We start from the raw sequence: 19217 nt of genomic DNA on the forward strand, positions 1-19217 counted from the left end.
TAACAAGCAGCATCACTACTTGGGAAAACATATCCAAAACGTAATTATTCAGCTTCTCCATGAACAAATCAAAAATAAAATTTTAAACTTTTTAAATCAGCAAAGTATTACACGATGCATGAACAGATGATATCAGGCGGATTAGTAAAAACTGGCAACAATCAGCCAAAACCGTGAAGTGTGGAAACAATTGGGCAGACCTATGTCCAGCAGTGGACGTGAATTGGTTGGATGATGATGATGATGAGAGTATTATAGCATAATTTTAGATTATACACCTAATATTGCTGGAGTGAAAAAGATAACTACTGTTATACGTTTTGTAGATTTAGATTTGTTCACAAAGTGGTAAAAAAAAGCACATTTTCTTGGATTTGTGCCTGTTCTGAATACCACTGGCTTGGGACTTACAGAAGTTATTTTGAAAAAACTGAATGAACTGTGAATACCTTTGGAAGATATGAGAGGACAAGAGTATATGATGTATGATAATGGGGCATACATGAAAGGGAAGCTTTGGGAGTTCAATACAGAATTTTGAAAATGAATCCTAGAGCATTTTTTGTCCCATGTTCTAGCCAATACTACCCATTCACTCAACTTAGTCATAAATGATGCTGCTAAAGTCTCACAGTTTGCAGTTTCTCTCTTTTCTTTACTGACAAAAATTTACAACTTTTCATCAGCATCTATTCATCGTGAGGCTATACTGAAAAATTATATTTCTAACCTTTGTTCGAAACTAGATTGGAAAGTAGAATTGATGCAATTACTCCTATTAGATACAAAATTGAAGAAATCTACAATGCTCTTATAGAAATCACTGTCATTAAAAACAACGATAAAATGGTTGCTCATGAGACAAGCTGGTTTTCAAATCAAATCCGTGATTTTACTCTTCTTTGCTCTGTGGTAATATGGCATGACATTTTACTTCACATCAACGTAGTCAGCACTGCACAATCACTGCAGAGTATTGATATGCGAGTGTATCAAGCTGTAAGTTTATTTAAAAAACGGAAATCCATTTAAGTCTCTCAGAAGTGATTTAAAATTCCAGGACTATTTGACAGCCGCAAAAGAGCCAGTATCAAAATTATAAATTGAGAATATGAAAATCGGAGGCACAGCAATTGCAAGAAAGACGAAAGTGAAAAGGCAATTTGGTTATAAGGCTGAAGATGAAAGTATAGACGTACATAATAGATATGAGGTTTGTTCCAACTCGATACAAAACCGTTCTTGAACGGTTACGAATATGCGCAGTAACGAAAAATGTTTTACTGCGCATACATTTTCGTTATTGCGCATGCGAGTAACGATTTAAGAACGGTTTTGTATCGAGTTGGAGCAAACCTATAGAGACACGATATAAAGTTTACTTCTATTTAAAAATTATAGACACAACCTTTAACGCATTAAGTGATAGCTTTCAGAAAACTAAGAGCGATGGTGAAATTTTAGTTTTTGGGTCTACCAAAGGAAGGAGGGCGGCGGTTGCTGACCTTGCCCAGGGCGGCAAAATCCCTAGGGCCGGGCCTGCGTATGTATACTTAATTCAGTCAGCTGTCAGCATTCCGTTTTCCACTATCCTCTTCTTCTTCTTTTTGTGTAACATGACTCTGTCTGTTTTTCAATGCGGCTCGAGTAGGTTGTCATTCTACCTTTTTTGTGGTCTTCCCACTGATCGTCTTCCTATTGGGGATCCGTCTCTCGCCGTCCTTACTACTCTATTTGTTGTCATTCGGCTTATGTGGTCATTCCATTCTACTCGTCTGTTTTTCACTCAGTTATTAATGTTGTCGACCTTGCATCTCCGTCGTATATCTGCACTTCTAGCTCTATCCCATATAGCCCAGTAAATGAACGAGAAATTCGGCGATACCGTGTAAATTTCAGGGGCAACTCCGAATTGCATAAAAATTTGGATTTAGGTTCTACTTACCTTCCACTTCAAAGTTAAAATTGTGCCGTTGGTTGCTTTTACTTGGGGGGGTGACAGTCACCCCTTCTCGGGGGTGAAAAAACATACGTTCAAGATAAGACCGGAAATGGATAAATTGACTGATTTTAAGCAACATTTGTTCTATAGGGTTTTTTACTTAAGTCAATACTTTTATTTATTTGCCATTGAAAATGTTGATTTTTCGACAAAAAAACTAAGTTTTCAGACGGTTTTTCGCAAATAACTTAAAAAGTAAATATTTTATCGAAAAAAATATCCTTAGCAAAAGTGTAGCTTATAAAAAATCCAAAAAAATGGTGTATCAGTAAAGTCTATCAATCAAAGAAAAACAAAGTTGTAGCTCATGAAAAATACTTTCTTATTCGTCTAATTCCAAATCGAATATTTCAAGGTGAAATCACCGAAAAATTAAGCACTTTTCGGAAAAAACCCATTTAAACTTTTTTAAAGTGTGTATAAAAAGCTTTGTTTTAATTGTTAACAAAAGTTTTAGCATTAAAAATAAGCTAGTTACGCTCAAAATAAAGTTGGCCCTCATTTTTTTTGTAAAAATCATGAAAATCTCGCCGTGTTTAGCTCCCCAAATGAAATTAATCGCTACCGCTTTACAAACAATTTACTTACCTATCTATTTTTTATATGATCTGTCAGTCTCACCGGTTTAAAGTGTTTGTTTTTGAAAGGGTTATAATTGAGAGGGTCACTAATCAAGAGTGTATGCAAATTTTGAACAGCCATATATCTTAACCAATTTTTGTCTTACGGAGAAACAAAATGAAACTAGCATATTTATAATAGAAAAACCTACATTTTTTATGGTTTAAGATTTTTCTTATCACTAATACTTTTTATTTTGAAAAAATGAAATTTTTCAAAAATTTTTAGAAATTTTTTTTTACTATAAAACCAAATGTTTTCAAAAATAAGCAGTTCAAACCAATAAAACTTACAAATCATATAAACAATACACATACAGTTAAAATAGCAGGAAAAGCCAAACGATTAATTTCATTTAGGGTGCTAAATAGAGGGAGGTTTTTGATGCTGTAAACTTTTGTAAAAAACAGATAATAAGCTTTTTTCCAAACTTTAAAAATGTTAATAAGGTTTTCCCGAAAAACGCTTCTTTCTTCGGTGATTTCGCGTTGAATTATTCGATTTGGAATTAGATGAATAAGAACGTATTTTTCAGGAGCTACAACTTTGCTTCTACTCAATTTGTAGACTTTACTGGTATACCACTTTTTTCTTTTTTTTTATAGGCTACACTTTTGCCAAAAATATTTTTCCGATAAAATATTTACTTTTTGAGTTATTTGGGAAAAACGTTCTGAAAACGTAGTTTTTTTGTCGAAAAATCAACATTTTAAATCGCGAATAACTCGAAAAGTATTGACTTTCCTAAAAAACTTTATAGAACAATAGGTGCCTAAAATCAGTAAATTTATCCATTTCCGCTCTTATTTTAAACACGCGTTTTTCACCCCCCGAGAAGGGGTAAATGCCACTCCCCAAGTAAAAGAAATCAACGGCACAAATTCAACTTTAAAGTGGAGGGTAAGTAGAATCTAAATCCAAATGTTCATGCAACTCGGAGTTGCCCCTGGAAATTACACTCCAAAACGGTCATTTATTGGGCTAATAGTGTATTACCATCGATTTTTCGAAATGTTTTCATCTCTGCTGTTTCTAGCGTTCTTTACGTGCTCTCTGTATCAGGTCGTGTTTCTGTCGCGTACGTCATTATTGGTCTGAATTCCACTATCTTTTAGTATCTAAATTGATATAGGTATACTAAGGATTTCCACAGTTTTAACTGTATTCCTTCATTCAACCGTTCTTTCCAGGTCTTTCTGTTTTGCCAGTCCCCTTCCTTCAGATTTCTTCTTTCCATTGCTTCATCCACTTCATCTCTAAAAGACCTTCGAGGTCTGCCGCTCTTCTGTCTTCATATCGGGCTCCACTCTATTATTTGGCTTATCCAACGTTATTGGTCTACTCTGCAACCTCTCCTTATGAATTAAATCTCTGTTACTCTTATTTTATTTTTGGTTTTCTTATTTATTATCCAATTTTCACACCCATAAGTAAGGATACTTCTTATTATAGTGGTATATATTCTTCTTTTTGTTTTTATACTGACAGTGCCGGTTTAACCTAACTTCGGGCCCTGGGCTCTGGAGGTTTAGGGGCCCCCTTCATTGCTATTCGTTGTCAGTTTTTTAACAAGAAAACACATGCATTAACTATAAAGGTTTATTGTAAAATCCATAAAATATTTTTTTAAACTAGCAAGAAGAATAGCAAACGTAAAAAATAATCCAAAAAATACATTTAAAAACATAAATAAAAAACAGAAAGTTCCACAAAACAACACATGACAAGCAAAAAAATATATTCTACAAAATACATAAAGACAAAAATTATATCACTTTTTATCTTGACTTGGCATGGGCAAACTGCCATATAATATTATCACAATTTAGTTTCTCCAGTTCTTCATTCTCTATATACAATAGTAATAATGCGTCTAGGTTTTCTTGACCCAAATTTGACCTTAAATATGTTTTTATTCTTTTTAAAGCCGAAAAAGACCGCTCGCCTGACGCATTAGAAATTGGTATCGTCAAGTAAATTTGCAGTAAAGTTAAAATATTGGGAAAAGTTGCTTTTACATCCTGGAAGAATCAAATGTTTCATAAATTATATGATGTTTATTCAAATTTTGGCACAACGTTACAAAATGGGTAATTTCATTATGCAAGTTCTCTTTGGTTTGATCAACATCGTTTTTATGTTTCTCGCATAAAGTATTAATTGACGTCTTGACTTCTTCTTTATCTCTAGATTAAAAAAACATCTAAAAGCGGATGTTACATCCTTGTAGCATTCAATTCGGGATTCTGAAAACAGCGACTAATTTTCTAGACTCTAGATTTTCTGCGACAGCGATTTTTTTGTCGCTGCGACTACAAATCGCACGTGGAGTGCTAGCCTTAGAGGACACTGTATAATGCCAAGTTGCAATTTTTGTAATCGCTTTACTTTTGAATGTTTGAAAGAGTGTGTACCTATTGTTTGGGTATTGGCATTTTCGAGAATAATCTATTCTTTATCTATAAATTAGATTTATGTGGGTCTAGGCCTACGGCACTGTGTATAGGCGTGAAGCGAAGTAACAATAAAACAATGGCGTTTACAGTGTATTGGCCTATCTGCTTATGAGATTTTTTTTGGAGAATATGTAAATTATTTAGCGACTTTATTTTTTTATAATTAAAAGAAACGGGCCCCTTCGGACCCCTCCGTGGCCCGGGCCCCTGGGCGCCCGCCCCAAGCGCCCAGTGGATAAACCGGCACTGTATACTGATGTTCTTTTCCCACAGTACGTATCAAATTTTCGTATGCAATCTCTTGTTTGTTCTATTCAATTTTTTATATCTTCTTCCTTTGTTTGATATTATGAAACCTAAACACTTGTGCTTGTCTGTTCCTTTAATTTGTTTCCATCCATCCATCCAATGGCACTACAGCCCAAATCGAGCCTTGGCCTCCTTCAACAAGCTTCTCCAATCATTTCGATTTACCGCTGTTCTTTTCCATGAACGCGTTCCCAGGAAGTTCCTGGCATCCTCATCGACTTCGTCTTCCCATCTCTTTTTAGGTCTTCCAACCGGTCTTCTTCCCTGCATTCTTGCATTCAGCAATTTTCTGGGGATTCTATTCTCATGCATGCGGACCACGTGCCCTGCCCACCGTAATCTCTGTAGTTTAGTGTGTTGTGCTAGAGTTGGTTCGCTATATTGCTCGTATATTTCTCTATTATACCTAATTCGCCAGTTGTTATTTTCCCTTATTGGGCCCAGTATCCTACGTAATACTTTTCTTTCAAACACATCTAATGCATTGGCAGATTTCTGTGTCACCACCCATGTTTCGCAGCCATAACTTACTATGGGCCTGATTATTGTTTTATGTACCCGGAGTTTTGTTTTCCGGTGTACGTCTCGCGATTTGAATATGTGGCCCATCGCGAAATATGCTTTATTTGCCAGCACAAGCCTTCTATTTATTTCCGGTTCTTCTTCACTGCTTGCAACCAGATCCATTCCTAGGTACGTGTATCTATTCACATGTTCTATATCGTAAATAAAGTGTTGTTGCGCCGGTCTATTTGATCTGGTTTGTATGAGTAGTTTTGTTTTATTTGTGTTTATTGCTAGCCCTACTGCTTCTGCACTCTGTTTCAACTCAACGTAGGTTTCTTCCGCTGCATTCATTGTTCTGCTCATTATGTTTATATCATCCGCGTATGCTGCTAATTGGGTAGATTTGTTTGTAAGTATGTTATTTCCGCTTACCGTCAACCGTCTAATTACATATTCAAGAACAAGATTAAAAAGCGTTGGAGTGGAGTCAGTCCGTCGCCTTGTTTCAGTCCTTGCGTTATCGTAAACGCATCAGTGATCTGTCCTTGAATACATACAGTCTGTCTAATTTACTTACCGTTGCACGTCATTATGTACGCCAGAGATCTAAGTTGACATAGTTGCCAAAGTATAAAAAAATCCTGAATCCATTTTAAATCAAATAGATCACATAATTATTGTAAACGTGGATTATACAACAAAACAAATTAATATTCAATGTAAATAAGTAAAAACTTAAGAAATAGAGAACAAGAATTAAGTTATAATATTTTAAGATTTGGAGTGCAAGCGTTTTTGCACTGCATTTTTAATAATTAAAAAACGGCTCCGAACTCTTGGCATGAAGCCGGTAAGTTTCTTTGTATATATCTACAATAACAACTAAAAAAGTTGTCAGATACCTCGATTATTCCAAGTCGTGATAAAATTAGGTGAAATTTATATTTTTATAGTAGAGGAGGTTTTTATAGTAAAGTAAATAATAAAAACAGTAAATATAATAAAACAGATACTTATAGTAAAGAATATAAACAAATATGAAGTGACATCACCGCAACTGTCAAATAAATGTTACCAATTTATTCTAAAATGTCACCTTCGTTCAATTACAGTTACACTGTGATTCGGGTAAATGTGCTTCATAAAAACGCTGTATAATCCATTTATACAAATTAAATGGAAACATATTATTGTGTATTTCTTTAGGTTAACATTAATAGAAATCTTCAAATATTATTTCTACGCGTATATAATAAAATATGTCTAGTGGCTGTAATTCCAGTGTATTCGGCAACGTGATTCTAAAAAAGAACACACCTACCGCCTAAATATTTCGTGTTGGTATCATGCGACGTCACAGGCTATGACGCGGATGACGTGCAACGGTTAGTAAATTAGATGAAGTATACTTGTGCTTCTGTTTCTGTCATTGTCATTTGCACTAGTCGTATTAATTTTGATGGTATGCCAAATTCTTCTTCCAATATATTAGGTAGAATTTAATTTGTTTACCTTCATCTATTTCCACTGCTTCATGTCTGTATTCTTCGTTGTTAGGTATTCAGTTTTCTTTAGGTTTATTTCCATCCCATTCTTTGTATATTCCTGTTCCAATTTTTTCATCATAAAACTGAGGTCATCTTCGTCTTGTGCGACCACTATTTAGTCATCTGCAAAACTTAGGCTACGGCTCCACGGGCGAGAAATTGACGCTAGAAGTAGCAGTAAAATGAACTTAAGGTTCCGCGGAACTGAATAGGAGTAGCCGAACTGTACCGACTACGCACAAGTCCCGTAGTCGGTACAGTTCGGCTACTCCTATTCAGTTCCGCGGAACCTTAAGTTCATTTTACTGCTACTGCTAGCGTCAATTTCTCGCCCGTGGAGCCGTAGCCTTAGGGTATATAGGTACAGTAAGGTCTCGTTTTATGCGGTGGATACGTTCTTCAGAAAACCGCATATAAAAAAATCGCATAAAAAACTTTACTTGCATTGAAAAAGTAGGGATATGTTCCATAGTTTTCTAAAATCACATAAAATGGTGGACGTTTGTTCACCAAAAATTGTGTCTTTGATGTCTTTTTTTCTTCATTGGGCCAAATAAAATCTTAAAGAAGAAATTAAAAACGCAGACTAACGATATTGAAATTGCAAAAACCTCTTCTAATGAAACATAAAACTTTACAACATTTAATTTAGTGGAGTCAATGAAGGTGGATATGAGTTATTACCTCAGATTTCGTTGAACCTCCATCGATTTTCATAAAAATTGGTGAGTGGTTAAAGGATACCTCAAGGAACAAAGGTGACATAGTGCCAACTTGCGCTTTTTGCATTTTAGGGGTGAAATACACCCCATTTTTAAAATTATTTTTTAGATTTCTGAAAGTGCAGTCACTGTAAGTTTTCACTTCCTATTTCGTTGAACCTTCATCGATTTTCATGAAAATCGGTAAGTAGTTAGAGGATACCTCAACAAATAAAAGTTATATAGCATCAACTTGCGCTTTTGCCTTTTAGGGGTGCAATACACCCCTAATTTTTAAATTGTAAAAAATGCAGATTTCCGCATTATGGCGCAAGTAATCTCGTTTAATTAAGAAAAATAAATATTTTTTTATAATTATGTGCATGAATTATATTTTTTTTTATTTTTCAAACCTTATAGCAACCAAAAATTCCGAAAATTAACAAGTCGAAAATCACGAAAACCTTATTCTTCTATATTTCTGAAAGTGTAGTCACTGAATGTTTTCACCCACGATTTCCTTGAACCTTCATCGATTTTCATGAAAATTGTTGAGTAGTTAGAGGATACCCCAAAAAACAAAAGTGATATGGCACCAAGTTGCGCTTTCTGCATTTTAGGGGTGAAATCCACCTTTTTTTTTAATGATAAAATGCAGATTTCAGCATTCTGGCTCAAGCAATCTCGTTTAATTAAGTAAAATAAATATTTTTTTACATTTATGTGCATGATTTATAATTTTTGTTAATTTTTCAAACCTTATAGGAACCAAAAATCAGAAAATTAGCAAATTGACAATCACGAAAAAAATTATTCTTTTATATTTCCAAAAAGGCAGTCGCTGAAGGTTTTCACCCCTGATTTCGTTGAACCTCCATCAATTTTAATGAAAATTGGTAAGTAGTTAGAGCATACCTCAAGAAACAAAAGTGATGTGGTACCAACTTGCGTTTTTATCCTGGGGGTGGATGTTACCCCTTCTCATGGGTGAACACTATTTTATTAAAAATAACCCCATAATTATATAGAGGAGTAAATTCTAAACAAACTTTCTTTTATCAAGTTTATAAATTTTTTATTTAAATAATGTTTCATAATTTAATAAAATATTATTGGTACAGTAAAACCTGTCAATAACGACAACTAAAAATAAAAAACAATTGGCCGTTATGGAAATGTGGCCACTAATGCTAGGTTTCCTTTTCCACAAATACATAAAATATAATTGAAAATTTATTTATTTTAGTAATTAAAGCCAATCAAATATAATTCTACAAACAAACGGAACATACCTTTCATTAGATATCGCAAATCACTTTGGCTGATTTTGTCTGCATATATATTATGTTTGAGGAATCCCTTTTTTTGCGAGACTGGATATAGGACATTTCTCAAGTATGAGTTCACATTCATGGTATATCGTTGCTATACAGGGATAATAATCTGTGCAATGTTATGGTACAGGCTACGTTAAATATAAAGTAAATGTGGAAGATATACACTGGTTATTCATTTCAATTTAATTTGATTGTTTTTTAATCGTTTACAATATTTAAAATAATTAAAGATATAAAGTTAGGAATTTCAAAAATAAATTCAGTTCTCATTGGCAGGGTGGGAAATAATAAAGTGCCATACAATAGCATTTCATTACAATGCACATTACAGGCATTACAGGCTGCTCCGTTTCAGAAAACTCATACTCTCAAACTTTGAGAAAACACTCATTCAGTTTCGACCAACCCTGTATTACCTAAAATTAAACGTTTTGCTAGATTAATAATTTTTAACAATAATAGACTATATTAAAAATCACTTGAACATAAATTGATTTTCTGATGTCAAATCACTACAATTATACAGGGGGTGAATATTGCTATGAAATTTGAAAAAAAAAACGTAATTATCTTTTAAACTACTTGTTACTAATCTCCTATAAAGGAGAATCCAAAAATGTAAAAATATACAGGCTGTTCCATTAAACAAAAGATAATTTTGTTTCACCCTGTCAATATGGGTGGCCCTGTATATTTGGAAATGTATTTAAATTCTGATATTATATATGCCCCAATCTCACCTAAATAAACTTTTTTTATATCTCCTACAACAAACGACTAATTGGACTTCCCACAACCTGTATACATACAAAATCTCCGCTATAAAATGTTTTCAAAGAAAATGTTATTGGTTTTTTTTTTTAAATAACTTTGTTAATTTTTGAAATATGAGAATTATCCAAAAACCATTACAAAGCTAAGTAGCTAAGTGAAAGGTCTATGACACTGTATTAAACATAATTTTGTAAATCCTTTATTTTTTTTAAATACAAGGTGAAAGGGTCCCGGTTACATGGTTCTCGCAGTAAAATTTACGTTTTAAATGTTTCTATCTCGGTTATTTTTTGTCATAAAAAATTATTAAAAAAAGAAAAAGCTTAAATAAAGTTAAAACTAAAATTTTGTTCTCTACCATTTTTTAAGTATATCGAGTATTTTTGGAGTTATTATCAAAAGAAAATGAACTTCACGAAAATTTGAAAAATTCTAATTTTTTTTAATCGTATTTTTTTTCAAAAATGTGCATTCTAAACCGGTCAAAATAGTTGAAGTTATTACTCATTATAAAATAAATAAAGTTTTAAATGGGTTACTATAAATTTTAATTTTTGTGGAAATGACGTAGGTTTCATTTTTCATTCTTCCCTAAAAAATCTGAAAGGGTCCTCTTATTTCCATCATAACTTGCTTAATTTTGATGCTATCGACTTCTTATATAGCTTTTTGATAGTTACCTTTAAGTACTTTATTAAAATGTTTAGTATCTCTATTTAACAAAGTGCATCGTTTTCCTGTTATTTAAGCTTGAATAATAAGATTTGAGTACTCGCGGAAAAAAAATATACATTCAATTGCATATAACTCACTTTGTATATGTAATAAAGGATTTTTCGAATAAGGAGCTTATTTATTTTTATATTATCTTCGATTTTGGTAACAACAACTTTTTTGAAGAAACTTATTGGTTTTGAGTTATTTATGAAAAACTGCTTTAAAACATGGAATTTTTTCAGGAAAAATCAAAACTCTTGATCTTTAATAACTCAAAAACTATTGATTTATTGAAATAACTTTATATAACAAATTTTACTTATAATTTATCCCTCTATCGATTAGTGGTATTATTTTTAATAAAATAATTTTCACCCCCGAGAAGGGGTGGCATCCACCCCCGGGGTAAAAGCGCAAGTTGGCACCATGTCACCTTTCTTTCTTGAGGTATCCTCTACATACGTACCAATTTTAATAAAAATCGATGGAGGTTCAACGAAATCGGAGGTGAAAACCTTCATTGACTCCACTAATTAAATGTTTCAATCAGTGCCGGATTTAGGGTACTTGCGGCCCGGAATGGGACGTTTCATCGCCGCCGGTTCATCGCCGCCGTTTCGATGCCGCCGGTTCATCGCCAGTCCATTTCATCGCCTGCCGTTTCGATGCCGCCGGTTCATCGCCAGTTTAGTCAGTTGATTTTGTATTATGGGAGATGACACGACACGCGGCGTTAAATTCAGTTCAAAACTTATGACAATTAAAAAGATAAAAAATATTATTATATTTACAGTTCTACTTTCCCTAAATTTTATACAAGATGGTACTAAATTTGTAGTGTTAAATGACCTTTGTAGAAATATATTATACAGTGAGCACGTAAAGGTTGGCATACATTCATTTTCTCGAGAATCGATGATTTTGGAAAAAAATCCCGAAGCAGTTCAATTTTTATTTTTAAATTACGACTTTTTGGCATATACAGGGTGTCCAGAAATTCTCCTGACAAACGAAAACCGGAGATTCTTCAAATAATTTCAAGACAATTTAACCCAATTCACCTAGTCCGAAAATTCTTCCTAACGGAGCTAGAGCTCTTTGAGGAAAAAAAATAAAAAAAAACTATTTAGAAAAACGAAAACTGGTATGTTTATTTATCTTGCAGAGATAAATCGATTTCCTCAGTTGAGAAATTCTAGGACCGGTCATATGCGTCCGTTTTGGGTAGGTCAAAGGTTATTTTATCAAATAGCTGTTTTGTCTTTATTTTTTAAGCATTTTTCACACTTACTGATTAAAATTATGATTTATTTTAGTACTTAAAGTTACTATATTGCTTTAAGTCGGTAAAATACAACGTCATTTTTTTTGAAAAAATGTTTTTTTAAATTCAATAAACGAAAAATTTTCAAATCGATTTTTCTAGAAAACAGTGCATTCTACCGACTTAAAGCAAGAGTACCTTTTAGTACTAGAATACTTCACAATTTAATAATCCTGTATCAAAAAGGCCTAAAACTTGAAGGTAAAAAAGTTATGTGATAAAATACCCGTCGTCTTACCCAAAACGGGCATCTATGACCGGTACTAAAAATTCGTAATTGATGGAATTGGTTTTGTTTTTGGAAGATAAATAAGTGTACCAGTGTTCGTTTTTCTAAATAGAAGCGTTCTAGAGATATTTAAGAAAAACTAATTCCAACACGCCATCTTCAAAGAGCTCTAGCTCCCTTAGGAAGCATTTTCGGACTAGGTGAATTGGGTTAAATTATCTTAAAATTATCTGAAGAATCTCCGGTCTTCGTTTGTCGGGAGACTTTCTGGACACCCTGTATATCATACTAGTGACGTCCTCCATCTGGGCGTGATGACGTCATCGATCATTCTTTTAAATGAGAATAGGGGTCGTGTGATAGCTCATTTGAAAGGTAATTCAATTCTCTATTCAGTAATATAAACACTAAAATAATTATTTATACAGGTTGTCAAAAAAAATTTTGGATTAAATTTATTGACATAAAAAGAAGAATGTATGTAATTTATTTAATTTAAAATACATTTTACTGCTCTCAGAAAACTGAAAAAAATGTTTATTTGAACAATAACCATTGTTTTTCGCTTAAATTAAATGTTCAAACTGTCACGAGGCTGATGGGTGGCGGCTTTAATATTGAATTTAAGCAAAAAACAATATTTATTTGCCAAATACATTTTTTCGTGTTTTCTGATAGAAAAAAAAATGTATTTTGAATTAAATAAATTACACACATTATTCTTTTTATGTCAATTAATTTAATTTAAAAAAAGAATTTTTTGTACACCCTGTATAAATAATTACGTTAATGTTTATATCACTGAATTGAGAATTGAATTACCTTTCAAATGAGCTATCACACGGCCCCTATTCTTATTTAAAAAAATCATCGAAGAAGTCATCACGCCCAGAAGGGTCACGTCACTAGTATGATATATACCAATAAGTCGTAATTTAAAAAAAATTTACCTGTTTTGGGAATTTTTTCCAAAATCGCCCATTCTCGAGAAAATGAATGTATTCCAACCTTTACGTGCTCACTGTATGTTCTTTATGTAGTGTTCAACACACCAGTGGTGGATCTACTTCATTATTTTTATTTACATAATTTGCATTTTTTAAATATGCGTTGTACATAATTTTTTTTTCAATATACAAGGTGTTCCGTAAGTAGTAGTACTAACGAAGAGTTGGTGATAGAGGGGGCTAAAACACATATGAAAAATAAGTTTTATTGTCTTAGATCCAATTAAAACATGAATATGTTTAACTGCACATTTCTTGTGTTCTGTAGCAAAAAAAGTAGAGATAATAATAATATCAAACAATACAAAAATTACAAATAATTTAAAAATAAAAGACATCTCTTAAACTATTAGTTCAAGGACAATAAAACTTATTTATTCGTACGTGTATTAGCCCCCCTTAAAACCGACTCTTCGTTGATCCGCTACTTACGGGACACCCTGTATATTCAATGTTTAAAATATGTAGTCGAAAAATCTTTAATTATTTTGCTTTACTTTATACAATGATGAGCGCGCTAATAACCGGCAAAATAACGCAAAAGATGGAAAAAATATTAAGTTGTGAGATAAAAATAAATGAAACTAGTGGAGGTGGGATATTTAGCTAAAAAAAACTTACATTCTATTTATAACACTTACATTCTATTTATTGTTTCTCACCTTTAGACGTATCAGAGCAGAGGAGTATGTCAATTAAAGTTGTCACTGTCACAGTGGCAGTTGCCAAACTCGTCCGATAGGTCTAAAGGTGGGAAACAATAAGTAAAATGTACATTTTTACGTTTTTATCGCTAACTCTTTTACCTCCACTAGTTTCATTTTTTTATCTCACAACTTAATATGTTTTACATCTTTTGCGTTATTTTGCCGGTTATTAGAGCACTCATCACTATACTTCACGTTATACTTACATTTTTCTAAATTATTTCTAAATTTCACTAAAAACAAGAATCATTCGTGTATCAAAATTGTTTTTAAAATTGTGTTCAATTTTTGTCGTCATAAAACCCAGTAGTGTACCTACTGACTTATTAAATATTGAAGGTAAGTATGTACCTATATGGAAATAAAACAAATATTATAATAAACAACTTTTAATGGAGAAAATTTAAACTGTAAAAAAAATTAAAAATGATAATTATGTGCCAAACCGCGCAAAATACTCAATTTTTTCTCTATTAATATAATCAGGAACTATATTTTGATGCGTTCGTCAGCTTGGCGATACTTTTTTAATTGCATTGGTGGTTGATTACCGGACACTAATTGTTCATAGAACATATCACGACCTTAATCAACTTTTTTTCATACGCGGGATCCAGACATAATTATAATATATTTTATCTACGACTGATACATAATATATATATTATACTTGTGGTGTTTGCAATATAATGCCATATAATAATCCCGTAGGGATTAATAATGCGGGATTAATAGCTATTAATCCCTCTGGCACAACAATCACAAAATTCACCACGGAAACAAAATAATCAACCTCAAAAAGTGTCACTGTCAAACGAATAGTATATTTGACAGTTTGTGTTGAGATGGACGAAAATGAAGAATCTTTTAATTGTACACCACCAGAAATTGTAATACTATCGCTAAAGAAATAAACAGTAATGTACCATCTTCTTGTTCTACAGCAATCGAGATCCCAAATATTTGTATTAAAAACTCTACTAAAGTTAATGATGATTCTCAACCAATTCAGTTTATTAATTGTACTATTACTAATTTTAATGTTTTTAACAAATAAAGTTGTTCGTTAAAAATCTTAAATTAATTAATTTGTCGTAGATAAAGTAGAGTATACTACTCGCAATAATGGCTCTCATTCCCTCGGAATGTTACTCCCTCGCCGCTAACGCGGCTCGGTTCGTAAATATTCCTCGGGAATAATAGCCATCATTATTGACTCGTGGTATAATCTACTATTATATTATAAAAATTTAAAAGTCTATTAAAAGATTAAGTATGGCAACGGGAATGGTCATATCTCGCATTTCCTAGAATTCCTAATTAATACTAAAAATAAATAATAAATGTAACTGTCAAAAATTGGTCGAAAATTCGGAAATATATCAGTTAGCGATTAACTGACTGGCGATGAACCGGCGGCATCGAAACGGCCGGCGATGAATCGGCCGACGATGAACTGGCGGCATCGAAACGGCGGCATCGAAACGGCGGCGATGAACTGGCGGCGATGAAACGTCCTAGACCCCTTGCGGCCATAGGCCAAATTACCCCGAGCGGCCCCGATAACTTTACGATTAGGTAATTAAAGCATAAAGCACATTTTATATTAATACATAACGTTTATTTTAAATTTAATTTTTAAAATTGGTATAACATACAACATACATGAATAGAAATGCCAATAATGTTTGCCAGCATGCCAATGCCAATAATATATTTGAATACGGTACATAAAAAGGTTGAAATGTTGTATTCACTAATTAAGTAATCTTGGTTTGCAAATTTAGCTAAATCCCCAAAACAGCTCTAACAACAATTTCTATATTTATAGAAAATATATAATTCAAAAAGTTAGGTAGTAACAGCAGTTATTTGTAAAATTATTAATATCTATTGCTAAAATTATTATAGGTATCATAAATTAGCATTGCAGTTAATTTTTAAAATTAAATATTTGTTTCGTTCGGGGGGAAAAGTACAGGTGACAACAAAAGACTAAAAAAGCCGAGTTGAAAAAACATTATAAGTACATAAAAGAACAAGCAATATAATATGAACTGTAATAGTAATAGGCTACGGTGCTGAAAAATATTAAGAATACAACAAATAAACTACTGGATCGTTCAATTCTCACATTATCCTCTTAAAGCGCGTTTACATGTATCCAGTAACTGGCGCCAGTCGCACTGGAACGACAGTGCTGGCATCATGTAAACGCTTTTTCGTTCCAGTCCAGCGCTGTCTGCCAGCGCTGTCTCGAATAGAAGGCTGGTCTATTTTTCGTGTCAGTGGCACTCGTCCGCGTCCCCTCTAACCCCGTGCCAGTGGTTGTAGACACATGTAAACACAGCGTTCCAGTCGCTGGCGCTGTCGTACCTGTGGTTTCAGTGGCCGTATTAGGATTTTTAATAAGAGTGCCAGTGAGATTGGCGCCAGTTACTGGATACGTGTAAACGAACCTATCCAGCGCTGTCTTAGTCAAGCACTCGCATTCCAGTGAGACTGGCGCCAGTTACTGGATACGTGTAAACGTTACTTTATACTAAAAAAGTCAATGTCATGTCCTTAATTTGGATAAAGTTCGATTAGTGATTAACATTGACACTCCACTCCATACTCATAATAAATCTCATATCTCATATCTAAATTCTAAACACTCACGTTTCTATCTGTTTCGACTGCAATAGTTATTTTCCTAACTAGTGCGGAAAGTCATACTTTTCCGCACGCGATTGCAGTTTGCCGAACGACGCGAAGCGGAGTTCGACAAGCAGTCGAGTGCGGAAAAGAGACTTTTCGCAAGAGTTAGGAACAATATTTTTTCCACGAGCGTTTAAAAAATAACCAAATCTTAATCAATTAATTGAATTAAAAGATAATGCTAATAAGTTGGAATAATCCCGAATTAAAGTCAATGCGGTGCCTACATAAATACCTGTTATGCAGTAATGAATGGTGTATATCAATATAGGTTTTAATATTTTAAAGTCGTAGCAACGATGTCAAACAAAGCAATTATTGTCAAAAATTCAGTGATTTAGATGGCATCGAGTGACGAAGAACTACCCCCATCTATTCTCATCAACTCAGACATGCGAAGCAATTGGGCATTAAAAGCACAATATGTATGAAAATTCAGTGCGGAAAAGTAAAACTTTCCAAACTAAAACGCGTGTGGAAAAGTAGACTTTTTTGCAAGCTCGTAGAAAAAATCTTTAATCAAATCGTTAAAATCTAAAGCTTCAGAAAGCTCAGCAGTTGAAACAAAACTAGCCAAACTAGACAATCTATAATCTTCGTCAGAAGTCGAGTTCCTCAAGTAGTTTTTGATTCTTTTCAACACGCTGAATGATCTTTCTCCAGATGCATTAGAGATGTCATCATGCATAGTAGAATGCGCAAAGGTGTGTCCATATTCGGACATAATGTTAACTGTTTTTCACAAATGAGTTTCAGATAATCCAAGAGTCTATTCCTCTGAGGCTTGGTAATCTTGTTTCATGAGGTTCTTTTTCTTCATCAAATATACCTTCAACAAAGCCTTTGAACTGTACACACTCTTCTCCAAAGTAATCATCTATGTCGATTCGATACTTTTTAGCCAAAATAGAAGCTTTTGCACTGATTTTTTCATTGGAAATTGAAGATAAGTTGATTAAAAATCCAAATTGTTCATTAAGACTGAAATAAACTTCGGACCTTCCATTCAATTCTGAATAAAGCCTGTCAATTACAAAATTGAAAGTATTAATCTTTGTCTTCTTTGCCATTAAAGTGGGGTTCAGTGGATTCAGCTTTGTCTTCGCCAGGGAGAGCTTTTCTTTTCGGGAGTCTTTTAATTTTAAAAATAAAGGTTTCAATTTTAGACAACTCTTTTCCGCTTTTTTCATAGGAATCACAGTTGTTTCTCAGACTCAATACGTAATCCTTTATATGTTGCAAGTCACATTCAAGTCTGTAGCAGTTTTTGCAATGATTTGCTACTCTTGTCAAAACGTTGTAAAGTATCTTACCACATGTTTAGTAGAATAGAATTCTCAAATTTGAAAAATTGTTCATCAATAATTGTTATATTTGCTTGTACATCAATTCATCTCATTCCTAGAACTTTCCACAATCCACCTCCAATCTGTAGCCTCCTATACCCTGGTAAGCGTTAATATCTCTTTTTGATAAGAACGTTGGCTATTTTAATTAGATTGTATTGTTTATACACAAAAGTAATGTTCTCGATATACAGTAGCGGTAATTACTAATTAATTTTGGAAAATAAAAATTGAATTTTTTTACCAAAAAAAATTTTTTTAAACAAGACGCTGCGGCCCCCTTTTGCTTGCGGCCCTAGGCCGCGGCCTAGTCGGCCTAGTGGTAAATCCGGCACTGGGCCCAGATTACGAACACTCGATACGAATCGTATCCGCCATGTTTTCCCATAAGGCGCTATGGTAAAACATGGCGGATACGATGCGTATCGAGTGTACGTAATCCGGGCCCTGGTTTCAATCCAGAAATCAAAATGTGCTGTTTATTATACTGCAACTTGTAATCAGCAACATTTAAATTTAATTTCAAAACAATTACAGCTAATAGCAAGCTGAAAATTTGTTAATAGCTTTTAGGGTGTCTAGTCGGACAAACTTTGATATATGGGAACACTGAAACAGTGGAAGTTTTAATTGTGGAACAGGTTAAAAATTTGGAACGGTCAGACCACGAAAACGTCACATGTATTTTGTCCGACAGAACTTCCAATTGATTTGTTACCCTTTCATTAAACTCTAATGCAAAAATCACTGCTATTTATCACCTGTCATAATTCCTGTCATTTGTCATGTTCTACGTGTTCCACTCATTAAAATGCCCATTTGGTGATAAATAGAAGTCTGATTTTGGCATTAGAGTTTAATGAAAGGGTAACAAATCAATTGGAAGTTCTGTCGGACAAAATACATGTGACGTTTTCGTGGTATGACCGTTCC

At 33.4% G+C, this 19217-nt stretch overlaps 2 protein-coding genes across 2 annotated transcripts in view; one reads left to right on the forward strand and one right to left on the reverse strand.

The window, feature by feature from the left end:
• The window catches only part of LOC126891934 (LIM homeobox transcription factor 1-alpha), a 366239-nt gene that overhangs the window by 168154 nt on the left and 178868 nt on the right, over positions 1 to 19217 (reverse strand). The window lies entirely within an intron of this gene.
• Positions 1 to 19217, forward strand: part of LOC126891931 (uncharacterized) — a 106055-nt gene that overhangs the window by 84345 nt on the left and 2493 nt on the right. The gene's annotated exons all lie outside the window — the stretch shown is intronic.

This window comes from Diabrotica virgifera, chromosome 9, assembly GCF_917563875.1.
Source record: "Diabrotica virgifera virgifera chromosome 9, PGI_DIABVI_V3a".
Classification (NCBI taxonomy): domain Eukaryota; kingdom Metazoa; phylum Arthropoda; class Insecta; order Coleoptera; family Chrysomelidae; genus Diabrotica; species Diabrotica virgifera.